Raw genomic sequence first — 15,552 nt, 5'->3', positions numbered from 1 at the left:
AGTGACTCACCATGGAATTGAAATAAAAAAGATATTTAGGTACATAGGAATGTTTCAATAGGAAATTAAGGAGACAGAGGACTCTTTCTGTGTTCCAGAAAGGAGTAAAGGAGCTGGGAGAAAAAGGAGTTAGAGATGAACGTGAAAAGAAAGAGATTAATGTAATATGTAATTTTTAATTGTAAGATTTAAAGACCAACAAAATTATATTGACATTGTAATATACTTGAAAAGATGATCAAAGAATATTTTTAGAAACTTTCCTGTTTTACCATGTTTCCTACATATTATGCAGCAAAATCCTCACTAAGAAAGCTGTCTCTTGGTATTACTGAGGTGAAAAACAATATATCCTGGATTTATATATATGTATACACAAATGTATATACAATATAATTGTGTGGATTTGTTTATATACATATAATATGTATATGTACACATATAATACCTGGATTTCTTAACTATGTCTTAATATTTATTTTTAATTATACTATAGTCTTGAAGATACAAATATTATTCACTGATGAACTCATGATAAAACAACTTGTCACTTTTGGTACAAATTTAGAGGAAGCATAAGACAAAATTGTGTCTGGTATCAGCTCAAGATGCCACTCATGTTATACAAAGTTGAGAAAGTAAGCTCAAGACATGTATTGTCCTTAAAATATAATTAATAGTGAAATGAGATTGGATCAATAAAAAAAGACTAGCACTTATTGGAAAAAAAACCTGCTTCAGTATTATTTCAAAAGTGAATTCATAAAAAATTCAGTTATAAGTCATTGATTAGAAATCACATCCTCTCAGTAAAATGGAAAATACAATTTTCATGAACAAATGACCAAGTCAGAATTAGGAACAAAATTCATATGCATTATTCCAGTCGGGTTTGGTTAATTCATGCTGTGGCAATAAACAGCCCCAAACTTTTAAAGTTTAAACAAGTATGGATCTCTTGCTCACACTGTAGGTTCATCTTGACTTAGCTGGTGTCCTGTTCTCTGTCGAGCTGTCTCATGGAAGTAGAATGAGCCATCATATGAACACTGACTATCATTGTGGTAATTGGGAAGAGCAAGAATAATTATGTATTTTCTTCTAAAAACCTTTGTCTGGAAATGACACCTATCAAATCCACATGCAGCTCCTGACAAAATCAGAGTAGGGGCAAGGGCACAGTAAGATTTCCCGTCCTTTCGCAATCAATAGAAAACCGTTGGTACTTGTATAGGCCCCAGAGTACAGATGGCTTTCTCTAGGTTTGTTATATAAGTGCGCTAATCGGTCCAGGCATATTGATCCCTCTGTCATTTACTTCTTCACAGCAGGCTAGGACTGTGAGCTTAAAGCTTACCAGCACCAGAGTCGAATCCTACACATCCGACTGCTTTAAATATAGCTCAGTTAGAATATGCTTTAATCAATTTAGAGTCTCCTTGCTTTTCATACCCCCATGAAACTGCACCCAACATCTGCTAGCCATACCTTAGATAAATTCTGTAGCTTCAAAATATCCCAAACTGCCATTGTACTTAAGTCTCCTCACTTTTTTGCCAGGTGACATTGTTTAGGTAGGTGAGGTCCTTATCATAGTCCCCTTTCCCCAGGGGATCTTCTTCCCTGCTTCTCTCCCAAGAAGACTGTGGAAAAGAGTTAGCAAGCAGGTATATATAGAGTTACTTTGTTTCTGGGTTTCCTAGAGATTTTAAACGTTTGTACCAGCTTTCACTTGGCCTTTAAGATTTTTTTTTTTCAAATTGTTTACCTGAACCTATCACAGCATCGTTAATCAGCTATGCCTTGATACAAGATGCTTTTGTTGTTAAAAAGTAAATAAAAATAAAATAAAAATTCAGCACATTTTACTTATGTGCCATTATTATGACTACATTTTTCTTTCATGCTCCACAAAGATAAGATAATCTATATGACCCCTCTCTGAAAGAGGGGCTGCCACTCTTTGGATTTTAGTTTGTCAAGTACCTTACATTCTAAGCTTTCTGATGAATGAAACAAAATATGTGTATATATATATATATATATGTATATATATATATATATATATATATATATATGATTTTATAGATTATCCAGGTGATTCTTGTTTTAAGTTGTTCTTTGTTAGTGACTCCTGAGGCTTAATACTTCCAAAGTAGAAGTAGATGATGCTGGATTTTGAATCTGATTTACTTGGAGTGACTTTGTATTTTCTACTAACTGGGAGGGGATGAGTTTGCTGTTGTTTGAGGTTGACTTTTAATTCATCCTGTAAATTTCTGATATTCAAATATAATTGATATTACATTGAAGGAAGAAGGCATGACTATTTGAGTTCGTAAACTATTTTAAAGCTAATATTTACTAAGTATTTACTGTGTGCTCAGAAATAATTATAAAAGCAAACTTATACAGTACATATCCAATTTTATGGTTGATGTAGCCTAGATATGTTATATAGCTTTTCTGATGTCAACAAAAACTAGGTTCTAGTCTCTTATTAAGGTGTTATCCTGCTTGAAATCATAATTTTCAAAGGCTGAAATTATAATGAGTAGCAATGTAATAGCTTAACATTCAAACAAAAATGTAATTGCTTTTTAGATAATAGAGTATAAATTAATGATTGGTCATTATTGTCATTCATGAAACATATATTTTAGTCATGAATATAGAAATATTATAATATATATTTTCCATTTTAATTTTATGTAATTTTACTTTCCTAAGCATATAAAGCTCTAAACTGACCACATTTATTTGAAATAATAGTAAGCTAAATATAAGACTGCATTAAAACATCATACTTAGAGAAGTGTTAAGCTGCTTAGTTTTATACAGTCATCATTGTACACTTTGATGGCACTGTTGCTAAAGCCAGTCCTCTGTAGAGTTGGAAGTGGTTAATGCATCACTAGGAAATCCAAAGTCACTGCAGATGGTGATTGCAGCCATGAAATTAAAAGATGCTTACTCCTTGGAAGAAAAGTTATGACCAACTTAGATAGTATATTAAAAAGTAGAGACATTACTTTGTCAACTAAGGTCCATCTAGTCAAGGCTATGGTTTTTCCAGTGGTCATGTATGGATGTGAGAGTTGGACTGTGAAGAAAGCTGAGCACCGAAGAATTGATGCCTTTGAACTGTGGTGTTGGAGAAGACTCCTGAGAGTCCCTTGGACTGCAAGGAGATCCAACCAATCCATTCTAAAGGAGAAAAGTCCTGGTTGTTCCTTGGAAGGAATGATGCTAAAGCTGAAGCTCCAGTACTTTGGCCACCTCATGCGAAGAGTTGACTCATTGGAAAAGACTCTGATGCTGGGAGGGATTGGGGGCAGGAGGAGAAGGGGATGACAGAGGATGAGATGGCTGGATGGCATCACTGATTCGATGGACGTGAGTCTGAGTGAACTCCGGGAGTTGGTGATGGACAGGGAGGCCTGGCATGCTGCGATTCATGGGGTCGCAAAGAGTCGGACACAACTGAGCGACTGAACTGACTGACTGACTGAGTGAGGAAATAGCAATATACTTTAAACTCAAGCAATTCTTTCTATCATGTGTGACCTTGGTAGAAAAGTCATCGTTTCCAGTCTGTGTAATTGTAAACCTATCTAAATTTTAAAGTTTTAGTGGAAAAGCAAAACTTAGTGAGCTCACAGAAGAGGAGCTAATTTTTGGAAGTTTGACATTAAACTAGAAGACCAAAACTGATCTTGGAGTCAACCTTACCAGATAACTTTTTTTTTAACATTTGAATAATTGCGGAGTTTTAGTGTTTAGATATGGGAAGTTTTTCAAAGCTGAAAACAGGTGGTGTCTTATACCATAGATAAAAGAAAATATATATATGGAACAAAGTCTATGTAGATAGCCCACGCCTGTGTTATGTACTTACAAATTAAGCTACTCATGTAGAAATTTCAGTGTGAGATTCTAAAGTTACCCATGCTTGAAGTCCTCTCCTTTCCTTTTTTTTTTTTCTCCCCGTATGTAGAGTGTTTTTTCTTATTTTCTTTTAGTCACTTCAGTCATGTCCGACTCTTTGTGACCCTACGGACTGTACCCCACCAGGCTCCTCTGTCCATGGGATTCTCCAGGCCAGAATACTGGAGTATGTTGCCATTTCCTCCTCCAGAGGATCTTCCCAACCCAGGGATCAAACTTATGTCTCCTGTATTGGCAGGTGGGTCCTTTACCACTAACCCTCCTGGGAAGCCCTTTGTTAAGTATTAAATAAATATAAATCCAGGAAAACAAAGCCAGATCCAAATGGATTATATATCTTTATTTTCCTTTTTCAATATTTTGGAATAATTTTCAAAGTGCTTTATCTTAGCTATTTGATCTTTGCAAGATAACTCCTACCAAAACATAAGTTCATGTTCACTTACTCAAATATTCCAGCTAACTTTAGAAATATCAATCCATTTGCTTTATGTGCTTAACAAAAGAAACAAATTGGTGTTTTGAGGATAAGAATTTGATTCTAAGGTGGAAGTGTTATCTGAAAATACACATTATAATTATACAGTATCATTATTACACTGTCATTAGAGATTACTTTAGAACATAATTAACCAGAAGGATGATGCATATAATGTATGACTCATCACTGTAGTTGGTACATTTATACAAAGGAAACAGAAAGTTAATAAGTACTTGAAGTTAATGAGAGTTTTCCCTGAATTCCACTGTTCTTTCTCTGACTGATTTAAATTTCAGTTGAGTCAGGTATCATCTTTTCATTTTGTAGATATTCTCAGCTTTGTGGCATTTCTGAATTAAAAAAGAGATGGAAATTTTAGATGATTTAAAGCAATATTTTCAAACATGATAAAGCAACCTTCAGTTGCTTAAAAGGAAGAATTGTCACTCTTTCTACAGCTTACTATGCATAAACATTTATAATAGATTAAGCAAATGGAGTGCACAGAGCTTTTTAAATAAAATAAATCCTAATTAATGAAAATTGAAATGTCGAGTTGAGTTTAGGAGTAACTGACTAAGCAGTAGAGTGCAATATGGAGAAGCACAATGGCAAATTCAGAAGTTATTTGAGTTCCTAGGAACTATATAAAAAGTGTTGAGAAAGCAGATGCTATAGAAGTGAATGACAGTTGACGCCACTCCTTCAGTTCACTCATCTGTAGATTAAACAAAGAAAACCTGTAAATTACTTTGCAGCTTTAAAATTTATATTCAGTACATGTGAAAATGGACTCTTATAATGTTCTAAAGCAGAGGTTATTTAAAAATAATAAACATTTTCAAAAGTCTAAAAAACCTACATTATCTTTTAAGGAAGAAGGACCTGTTTTGTGTACACTTTTTCTTTTGTAGAAGTTGAAAAAGTGCACTTCTGTAGTGAGAGTGCTCATGTATAGGATGCTTTGAACAGGAGGCACTTAGTGCAGGGATTGCTCATAGCAACCAAACCCAAGATCTATGGAGTAAGGGGGCACAGCTCCCTGACGAGTGTCACATAAACTGAACATGTAAAGTGGACATGTTTCATATGCTAAAGACTCTCCACTTTGTGAAATGACCTGCAAATCTCATTTAAGATGCCATCTATGACTCTGGGCTGTAATCTGAGGAGCCATGTGTCTTACCCTTCACTTCATCTGTTCCTCTCAATCTCTTAGATCCTTGAACTTAATATAAAGCTCAGTACTGTAAAGTCTGATTTAGCAATTCATAGTTTGTGTTCATTCACACATAGGAAAGGAAATTGAGGTACAGTGTGACTGATGATACCAATCCTGTGCAGATCTCCATGATAAGATGAAAAGGAATCATTTGTTCTGAATCTATGAGACCAGGGGAAAGGGAAAGAATGTTCATGCCTGTGACTGGGATGAAGACGTAATTTTCTCACTATCTAAAGGAGTTTGGCATTTGGCAGCCTATGGATACTTTTCAGATATGAGGTTTTGTAACTTGTGGTTTGGATCCTTGGAAAACATAATCATGCTAATACTGATAGAACTAGGAAGATACGGGGTGAACCAGAGCTACTGGTGTATGATACATTACTTCCAATCTGTATGCTCTAGAAATAGAATCATTTGAAAGATCATCCTTAGACCTAAGTGTGAGTGGTCCGTAACTAGACTAGAAAACCACACTCTGACCCTCTATTGGCTAACACCATTTTAATATTTGAATTCTAAGGGCCAGGTTCAAGTTCTGTTTGTTGTTTCACCTTATGTGCCAAAAAGCTGCCAAGGGACACCATAGCCTTAACGTTAATCCTAGCCTCCTTAAAGGTGCTGCTTTGTCAGGAACAGGCCCCAAATGAAGGAAGCTGGGCCACTTCCTCCCTCCCATCTGCAACTTGGTATCTTCCATTATCTTTGCCAGAGGAGTTGTCCATACTAACAGTATTTCTATCACAGTGTATTGTATCCTTTGAAGATTAGTAGGTCATTAGAGGGAGGGTTGGGCAGGGGACAGTTTCTGTAGAGAAAGAATCAGTGTCTGTCATACAACTGTTGTGGGGAGGGGTGGTCATCTATCCTACATGAAGCTATTATTTTTCTGATTCTTTTTGTTTCTGCATTTGTGTCCTCCACCACTCCCATCTCGGCTGACATTGATATGCCTGCCTAATTATCGAACATCATGCTTCCATTAAAGGTTGCTGATATTCAGTCGCTCAGTCATGTCCAACTGTTTGCAACCCCATGGGACTGCAGCATGCCAGGCTTCCCTGTCCCCCACTATCTCCCTGAGTTTACTCAAACTCATGTCCATTGATTTGGTGATGCCATCCAACCAACTCATCCTGTGTTACTCCTTCTCCTCCTGCCCTCAATCTTTCCAGCATCAGGGTCTTTTCAAATGAGTTGACTCTTGCATCAGCTGGCCAAAGTATTTGAGTTTCAGCTTCAGCATCAGCATCAGTCCTTCCAATGAACATTCAGTGCTGATTTCCTTTAGGATTGAGGTTTGATCTCCTTGCTGTCCAAGGGACTCTCAAAAGTCTTCCCCAGAACCATAATTCAAAAGCTTTGGTCCTAGGCCTTCTTTGTGGTCCAACTCTTACATCTGTACATGATTACTGGAAAAACCATAGCTTTGACTATATAGACCTTTTTATATAAAATATATAAATTAACTGATTAATGCCAGAAAGAGGGAAGAAGATGTGAAATAGTTTTTAGATATAAAGAGATAAAAAACTCAGAGTTTAAAATGAAGTGGGGACAAATATTATTGAAAGAATTATGTGACAAAAATTATCTGAAGAAAAACACAGTTGATATCAATAGGAATGCCAAATTATGGATGTACAGTAAAAGGTTAATTCAGCAGGCCTGTGTTACTCAAACCTGGTACATTTCTAGGAAAAGAATTGGAACTTGATAGAACTCTGAGCCTTGGGATATTCCTTTCACCTGTTAAGAATGCTTCTGTATGTTTGAGGGCTTGGGCCAAGCCTGAGAGCTTATGCTAAAAATGAGATCAATGGTGAATGCCTGCTTTTGTAAGCTTGAGACTTTGTGCCAAGCTGATCAGCTTGACCCTTGTACTGTCAGTTAAGGGGTCAATCAGCTTGAACATCTAAGAGAATGGTCCAGTATTCTTCCCTGATTGGCAACACCTGTTGTTATATATTGTTGTTCAGAGAAATGAGCACTGTCTCTTTGACTCTGTAAGCTTGTTCTTGATTACCCCTGACTTCACTCATATGCTTTTTTCTTTACTGACTGTAATGAGTTTTTTTGTGCAGAAATAAACTGTAACTGTGAATTTAACAGCTGTTCTGATTTCTGTGAGTTAAGGTGGTCTTAGGGACCTCTGACACAGTATCTAACCATTGTTGTTGCTCAGTCATGTGCCGCTCTTTTGTGACCCCACGGACTGTAGCCCACCAGGCTTCAGGGGATCTTCCTAACCCAGAGATCGAATTCCATGTCTCCTGTGTTGACAGGCATGTTCTTTACCCCTGACGCACCAGGGAAGACTGTATCTAAACATTACACTGTCTAAATCACCTAGGTTTTCTACCTAAATGACAGACCCACATACTGAAATAATTTAAAATCTTGAATGTGCTATATATGAAAAATACAAGGAAATTTTATTCACAGTGAAATTATTTAGCATGCTACGACTGAGCAGAAATGGAAGTCATTGAGAGCTGGTTTGCAGATAATTTTAAAATAATATCATTTAATGGCAATATACAAATAAAAAAACAGAGTGGAGCTGTTCTTATACCCATTACTTCAATGTCTATAATAGCATTCTATTTACCACTAATACCTTTCTGCTATTGTAAAGGCACCTCAAAGGCTCTGAAAAAGCTAATTCTGAAAATGAGTCATTCATGTTAACATAGGAAAAGTGATATGAAGTCAAATAGTTTCGTGTTTGATCATTGCTGTGATGAGAAGCAAGTGCTGCATAAAAGTCAGTGCCAAAGCTGAAATAAGAGAGGTAGTGTCCAGTCTGATTCGAAGTTTCAGTCCTACAATACCCAATAAATGCTTGCATACATCCCAGTAAATAATAGATGTTAGTTACAATGATAACAAATATTACTTTTATCATGATTTGTATTTTTTAAATGGTTATTAAGTTTTTAGGACTTAAGCACATATTAATTAGTTTAGACCTAACTACTCAAGCAAATGGTTATGCATTCTTTTGGCCTGAGTGTGCTGTGGAATAAAAGCACTAAGGATACTGAGAATGGAGAAATTTAAGGAATGTCTTATTTATGGCATTTTAATAATAGATCACAGGTTTTCCTTATCTCAGATTTATTGAACCAGAACCTATGTTTTATAGAGACTAATCAGAAGTTTATGAAGCTCTTTAACTTATTCTGATGGTTTACATCTACATTTCCAGAATCATTCTTTGTTTCTGACTGTGGTTGTTATGTGTCTTGTGATTGACTATAGGTCTTACGAAGTTTAGTTTAATGATATTGTTCATATTCATTATGGTCAACTGATAAAGTGTTTTATATTAGTGTTTTTGTTGTTATTATTTTTATTATTATATGTATATGGGCATTTTTGCAGCAGCCCCTAAGTTTCAAAGAAACCATAATCTTAAGACCTCCCATTGGAACCAATTAGCACTTAGAGTGTTTATCACGAAAACTCTAATTGTTCCTTAATACATGCACTCTCAGTTAAATTTTAATGAGATTATTTATTTAGTTCTTTTGACAATAGGCCTTTATGTCCTACATGTGCCTTTGATGGTAGGTATTAATGAGCTAGTATATGAGCTAGTATAAAGTTCTGCAAAAAGACTTCCACATGATTCTTTGATCTATGGAAGTGTTACAATTTTGTTAATCATTAACCTACAAATGTTGGGAGTAAAGGGCACCATTAACTCTTGTAGGAAGGTTACCTCTGGCCCAACTGTGGAGAAAAAATTATTGTAAAAGAGTGTTGACTAGAAGTTAGCTACACTGATTAATCATTATGAGAGATGCTGTGAGAAAGAAAGTTCATACAATCATTTAGAGAAAGCAATATACAGTGTGTTTTCATGATCCATGGTCACATTTTCATATTAAGTGCTCTGTATGAGTACTTTTATAGTATTAATAAATAGTTGTACATTGTTAAATCCAGTGATTAGCCAACATTTTTTTAATGATAACACCCATTATTAGTCCAAATAATTGTTGATCCTAGCAGGATACTTTCAGAAGTGCTATATAACAAATGTCCTATAATATTCAGCAATACTCAATGAGTGTTTATTAAATGTCCATTATATATGAGTCAATTCTAGAAGCTGATGTCAAGGAGGAAGAAATTTTTCTTTACCTGTTAGGCTATTCTGGCTGGTCAAAAAGTTAAACTGGTGTGAGACAAATTAACAGAAAATCAAGCAGAAGTTTAATACCATGCATACATGGGAGTGTGTGTGTGTGTGTGTGTGTGTGTGTGTGTTAGTCACTCAGTCATGTCCAGCTCTTTGCAACCCTATGGACTGTAGCCACCAGGTTTCTCCATCCATGGGATTCTCCAGGCAAGAATACTGGAATACATTGCCATTCCCTTCTCCGGAGATAGGTGGGAGAAACCCAGGAAAATTAAGTAACTTGCCAAAATGGCTGAAAAGTGAAAGTGAAAGTCGCTCAGTCATGTCTGACTCTTTGTGACCCCATGGACTATACACTCCATGGAATTCTCCAGGCCAGAATACTGAAGTGGGTAGCCTTTCCCCTCTCCAGGGGAATCTTCACAACCCAGGGATAAAATCCAGGTCTCACACATTGCAGGCAGATTCTTTACCAGCCGAACCACCAGGGAAGCCCCAAATGGCTGAAAGCCTTTTATTTATTAAGTACCATCTTCAGCTAAAGGCAAATAATTAGGAGGGCTTCCCTAGTGGCTCAGACAGTAAAGAATCTGTCTCCAATGCGGGAGACCCACGTTGGATTCCTTGGTCAAGAGGATCCCCTGGAGAAGAGAATGGCTACCCACTCCAGTATTCTTGCCTGTAGTATCCCAAGGACAGAGAAATCTGGTGGGCAACAGTCCATGGGATCTCAAAGAGTAGGACACAACTGAGCAACCTACATACATAGTGGTTTAGGACTTCAAAGTGCAGGAAGGAGATGGAATGTCAATTTGCAAACGTTTGGCAAGTAAGTGTTTCCTGAGCCATGCAGTGACAGTGAGATGCAGAAAGGAATTTTTATCAGACTTTGCTAGATTCATCCCTGTCTACATGCCTAGCTTATACTCTAGTTATCATGGTAGTACTCCCTTCCTGGAATAGGCCCTCTAACATTCTTTAGGCAGCTAGGGAAAGGTCAAAGATTCTTCCTTATTCTTCTGGACCTTGACTGTTTTTAGCTCAAAATAAACAGCATGCCAAAGAGACATTTTAGGGTGGCAAATTATGATCTATATTGGACATACAATGATGCAGACTGGTCTACCTCACTTTTAATTTGTTCTTTACTGCCTTTTCTCACCAGAGTGAAAGCTTTATGAAAGCAGAAACTCTGTTTGCTTTCTCTTCAGATGTTGCTCCAGATAATGAGAATGTTGTCTAGAATATTGTAGCTCTTCAAAAAAAAAAAATTGAAAATCAACTTGTTGAATAAAAGTAACCTGAAAATATTTAGTCAAATTCAGCATAAACTGAAAAAGTTTAGTATAGAAATTTAGACTGTAACAGCAGAAACCAGCTCTTGATTCATTACTATGTATTTTGAACTGAATGTGTCTCCCTGAAATTCAGATATTGAGGCCTTAGTCCCCAGTGTCTTTAGAAGTATTTCGGTTTAAATGACGTTGTAAGTGTGAGGCGCTGATTCACTAAGATTATTGTCCATATTAGAGGAGATATCAGAGAGGTGAGCTCTCTCTCTCTGGTAGACATTCACAGAGAAAAGCCGATGTGATGATCTAATGAGAAGGTGGCCATCTCTATACCAGGAAGAGAGCTCTCACAATAAACCAAAACATATAGTACCTTGATCATGGATCTCTGGTCTCCAAAATTGTGAGAAAATACATTTATGTTGTTTAAGCCACCCAGTCTGTTGTATTCTGTTATAGAAGCCCAAACAGACTAAGACACTACACAATTATTTAGTATATATTTTATGCAAAGTGGGGAATCATTTAAAGAATTTAAGCAGGAAAGGTTAGAAAATCACTCTGGCTGCAGTGTGGAAGACTGTGGGAGGCTACTGTGATAAAATGTCAGTGAGAATGTTAATTATATTTAAATATGTAGATTGACAGAATTTGATATCTAGCTATGTAGCAATTCTTGTCTTAAAATTATAGATTAAGATTTTGATACACCTTAATCTACAATTGTAGATTAATTGTATATTAAGTTTATGATACGAACAGTCAAATTGGCATCTGGTCCCATCACTTCATGGGAAATAGATGGGGAAACAGTGGAAACAGTGTCAGACTTCATTTTTTGGGGCTCCGAGGTCACCGCAGATGGTGACTGCAGCCATGAAATTAAAAGACGCTTACTCCTTGGAAGAAAAGTTATGACCAAACTAGATAGCATATTCAAAAGCAGAGACATTACTTTGCTGACTAAGGTCCGTCTAGTCAAGGCTATGGTTTTTCCAGTGGTCATGTATGGATATGAGAGTTGGACTGTGAAGAAGGCTGAGCGCCAAAGAATTGATGCTTTTGAACTGTGGTGTTGGAGAAGCCTCTTGAGAGTCCCTTGGACTGCAAGGAGATCCAACCAGTCCATTCTGAAGGAGATCAACCCTGGGATTTCTTTGGAAGGAATGTTGCTAAAGCTGAAACTCCAGTACTTTGGCCACCTCATGCAAAGAGTTGACTCATTGGAAAAGACTTTGATGCTGGGAGGGATTGGGGGGCAGGAGGAGAAGGAGACGACCCAGGATGCGATGGCTGGATGGCATCACGGACTCGATGGACGTGAGTCTGAGTGAACTCCGGGAGATGGTGATGGACAGGGAGGCCTGGCGTGCTGTGATTCATGGGGTCACAAAGAGTCGGACACGACTGAGCAACTGAACTGAACTGAACAGTCAAATTAGGGAAGTTTGAGTGGCTCATTGTTGTCATGTTGAGTTTGATGTTGTGAAATATTCACTAGAGACATCCAAGAAAGACTTGGATACATATGTCTGGAACTTGGAAGGAAGGATGACCTAGAGATACACAATTGCTCTTTGAGATTTATGTGTGAATTCAAGCCATGCGGAGAATTCATATAACAGAAAAGAGTGGAGAATACCTAGAAGAGATGTCTAAGGAATAAAATAATTTAAAAGATTGGACGAGACAAAGAACTGCAATGAAATATATACAATAGCAAAGTGAAAAGATTGAGATTTATGGGAAAGGAATAGTGGAAAGAAATTTTTTGAAAAGCGAATATGATAACTTATTTCTGTTGGATATATAGTATATTTCTTCCAAATGTAAAGATGTATGTTTCTTCCTCTGAGTCCATTGTGAGGAGCAAGATGTGCATGAAGGTGGTCAAAAAGCAGAAATTTCAGTTGTAAGATATATTCTAGGGCTATAAAATACAGCATGATAACTAAAGTTAACAATAATGTATAGTGTATTTGAAAGTTGCCAAGAGAATGGATCTGGAAAATTATCAGAAGGAAAAAACACAGTTTATAAATATGTGAGACAATGAATAGTAACTAAACTTACTGTGGTAATAATTTCCTAATATATATATATAACACATATATATGTATATATATATATATAACACATATATATGTATATATATATATATAAAATCATTTTTGATACACCTTAAACTTACACAATGTAATTGCCAATTCTATCTCAATAAAACTTGGAAAAAGTCATACCTTTTCCACATATCAAAATATAATTTCAAAGAAAAAGAAAATAAAGTTCTATGAGTACCCATTTAGCTCCCCCATGTAGAAATCTTTCTAATATAAAATACCAATTTGCTTCTCAGGGTGCATTCTTCATCTAAAGCCTTTTTAGCTTGCAACACTGACACCTTTGCTATGCATGGCTTTATAAGCCCGATCAGTCAGTTCAGGCACTCTATCATGTCCAACCCTTTGTGACCCCATGGACTGAAGCATGCCAGGTTTCCATGTCCATCACCAACTCCTGGAGCTTGCTCAAACTCATGTCCATTTAGTCAGTGATACCATCCAACCATCTCATGTTCTGTTGTCCCCTTATCTTCCTGCCTTCAATTTTTCCCAGCATCAGAGTCTGTTCCAATGAGTCAGGTCTTCCCATCAGGTGCCCAAAGTATTGGAGTTTCAGCTTCACCATCAGTCCTTCCAGTGAATATTCAGGACTGATCTCCTTTAGGATGGACTGGTTGGATCTCCTTGAAGTCCAAAGGACTCTCAAGAGTCTTCTCCCACACCGCAGTCCAAAATCATCAGTTCTTCAGTACTCAGCTTTCCTTATACTCCAACTCTCACATCCATACATGACTACTGGAAAAACCATAGCTTTGACTAGATGGACCTTTGTTGGCAAAGTAATGTCTGCTTTTTAATATGCTGTCTAGGTCGGTCATAACTTTTCTTCCAAGGAGCAAGTACTTTTAATTTCATGGCTGCAGTCACCATCTGCAGTGATTTTGGAGCCCAAGAAAATAAAACTCTCATTGTTTCCATTGTTACCCCATCTATTTTCCATGAAGTGATGGGACTGGATGTCATGTTGAGTTTTAAGCCATCTTTTTCACTTTCCTCTTTCACCTTCATCAAGAGGCACTTCAGTTGTCTTCTCTTTCTGCCATCAGGGTGGTTTCATCTGCATATCTGAGGTTATTGATATTTCTTCCAGCTATCTTGATTCCAGCTTGTGCTTCACCCAGCCTGGCATTTCACATGATGTACTCTGCATATAAGTTAAATAAGCAGGGTGACAACATATAGCCTTGATGTACTCCTTTTACAATGTGGAACCAGTCCTGTTGTTCCATGTCTAATTCTAACTGTTGCTTCTTGACCTGCATAAAGGTTTCTCAAGAGGCAGGTCAGGTGGTCTGGTATTCCCATCTCTTGAAGAATTTTCCACAGTTTTTTTGTGATCTACACAGTCAAAGGCTTTGGCATCATCAATAAAGCAGAAGTAGATGTTTTTCTGATATTCTCTTGTTTTTTCCAATGATCCAGTGGATGTTGGCAACTGGATCTCTGGTTCTTCTTCCTTTTCTAAATCTAGCTGGAACATTTGGAAGTTCACAGTTCACATACTGTTGAAGCCTGGCTTGGAGAATTTTGAGCACTGCTTTGCTAGCGTGTGAGATGAGTGCAATTGTGTGGTAGTTTGGACATTCTTTGGCATTGCCCTTCTTTGGGATTGGAATGAAAACTGACCTTTTCCAGTCCTGTGGCCACTGCTGAGTTTTCCAAATTTGCTGGCACATTGGGTGCAGCATTTTCACAGCATCATCTTTTAGGATTTGAAATAGCTTAACTGGAATTCCTTCATCTCCACTGGCTTTGTTCATAGTGATTCTTCGTAAGGTCCACTTTACTTTGCATCCCAGGATGTCTGGCTCTAGGTAAGTGATCACACCATCATGGTTATCTGGGTCATAAAGGTATTTTTTGTGTATTTCTTCTGTGTATTCTTGCTGCCTCTCTATATGAGCCCTATACAAGTCACTTATTTCCAAGAATCACTTATTTCCAAAGACTATCTAATACATAATACATTGTTAAATATTTGACAGAAAATCTCCCTATCACAAAAATAAAGAGAAAAGAAATAACTCTTTGTATATACATTAGAGTGGGAATGAAAAAAAAAAACATTTAATTAAAACACAGTGAGTGAATCCTTAACCCTAAGGTCCCTGTCATATAATTAAACTAATGAACAGAGAAAAATGACAGACTTTCTAATAAACAGTATGGTGGTTTGAACATTAAATTTAAAATTTTCTGATTATTTTAATGCATTTTATTTTATAGATACATAATTTATATAGACTATTTTTTAATGCTCTCCTGTGAAATTCAAATGTATCATCAGTCATACCACTGAGATGAGAGAAAATATACAGAAATTCTCCTATTTC

The sequence above is a fragment of the Ovis canadensis genome, chromosome 18 (assembly GCF_042477335.2).
Source record: "Ovis canadensis isolate MfBH-ARS-UI-01 breed Bighorn chromosome 18, ARS-UI_OviCan_v2, whole genome shotgun sequence".
In the NCBI taxonomy this organism is placed as follows: Eukaryota; Metazoa; Chordata; class Mammalia; order Artiodactyla; family Bovidae; genus Ovis; species Ovis canadensis.
This window is presented reverse-complemented; position numbering follows the sequence as displayed.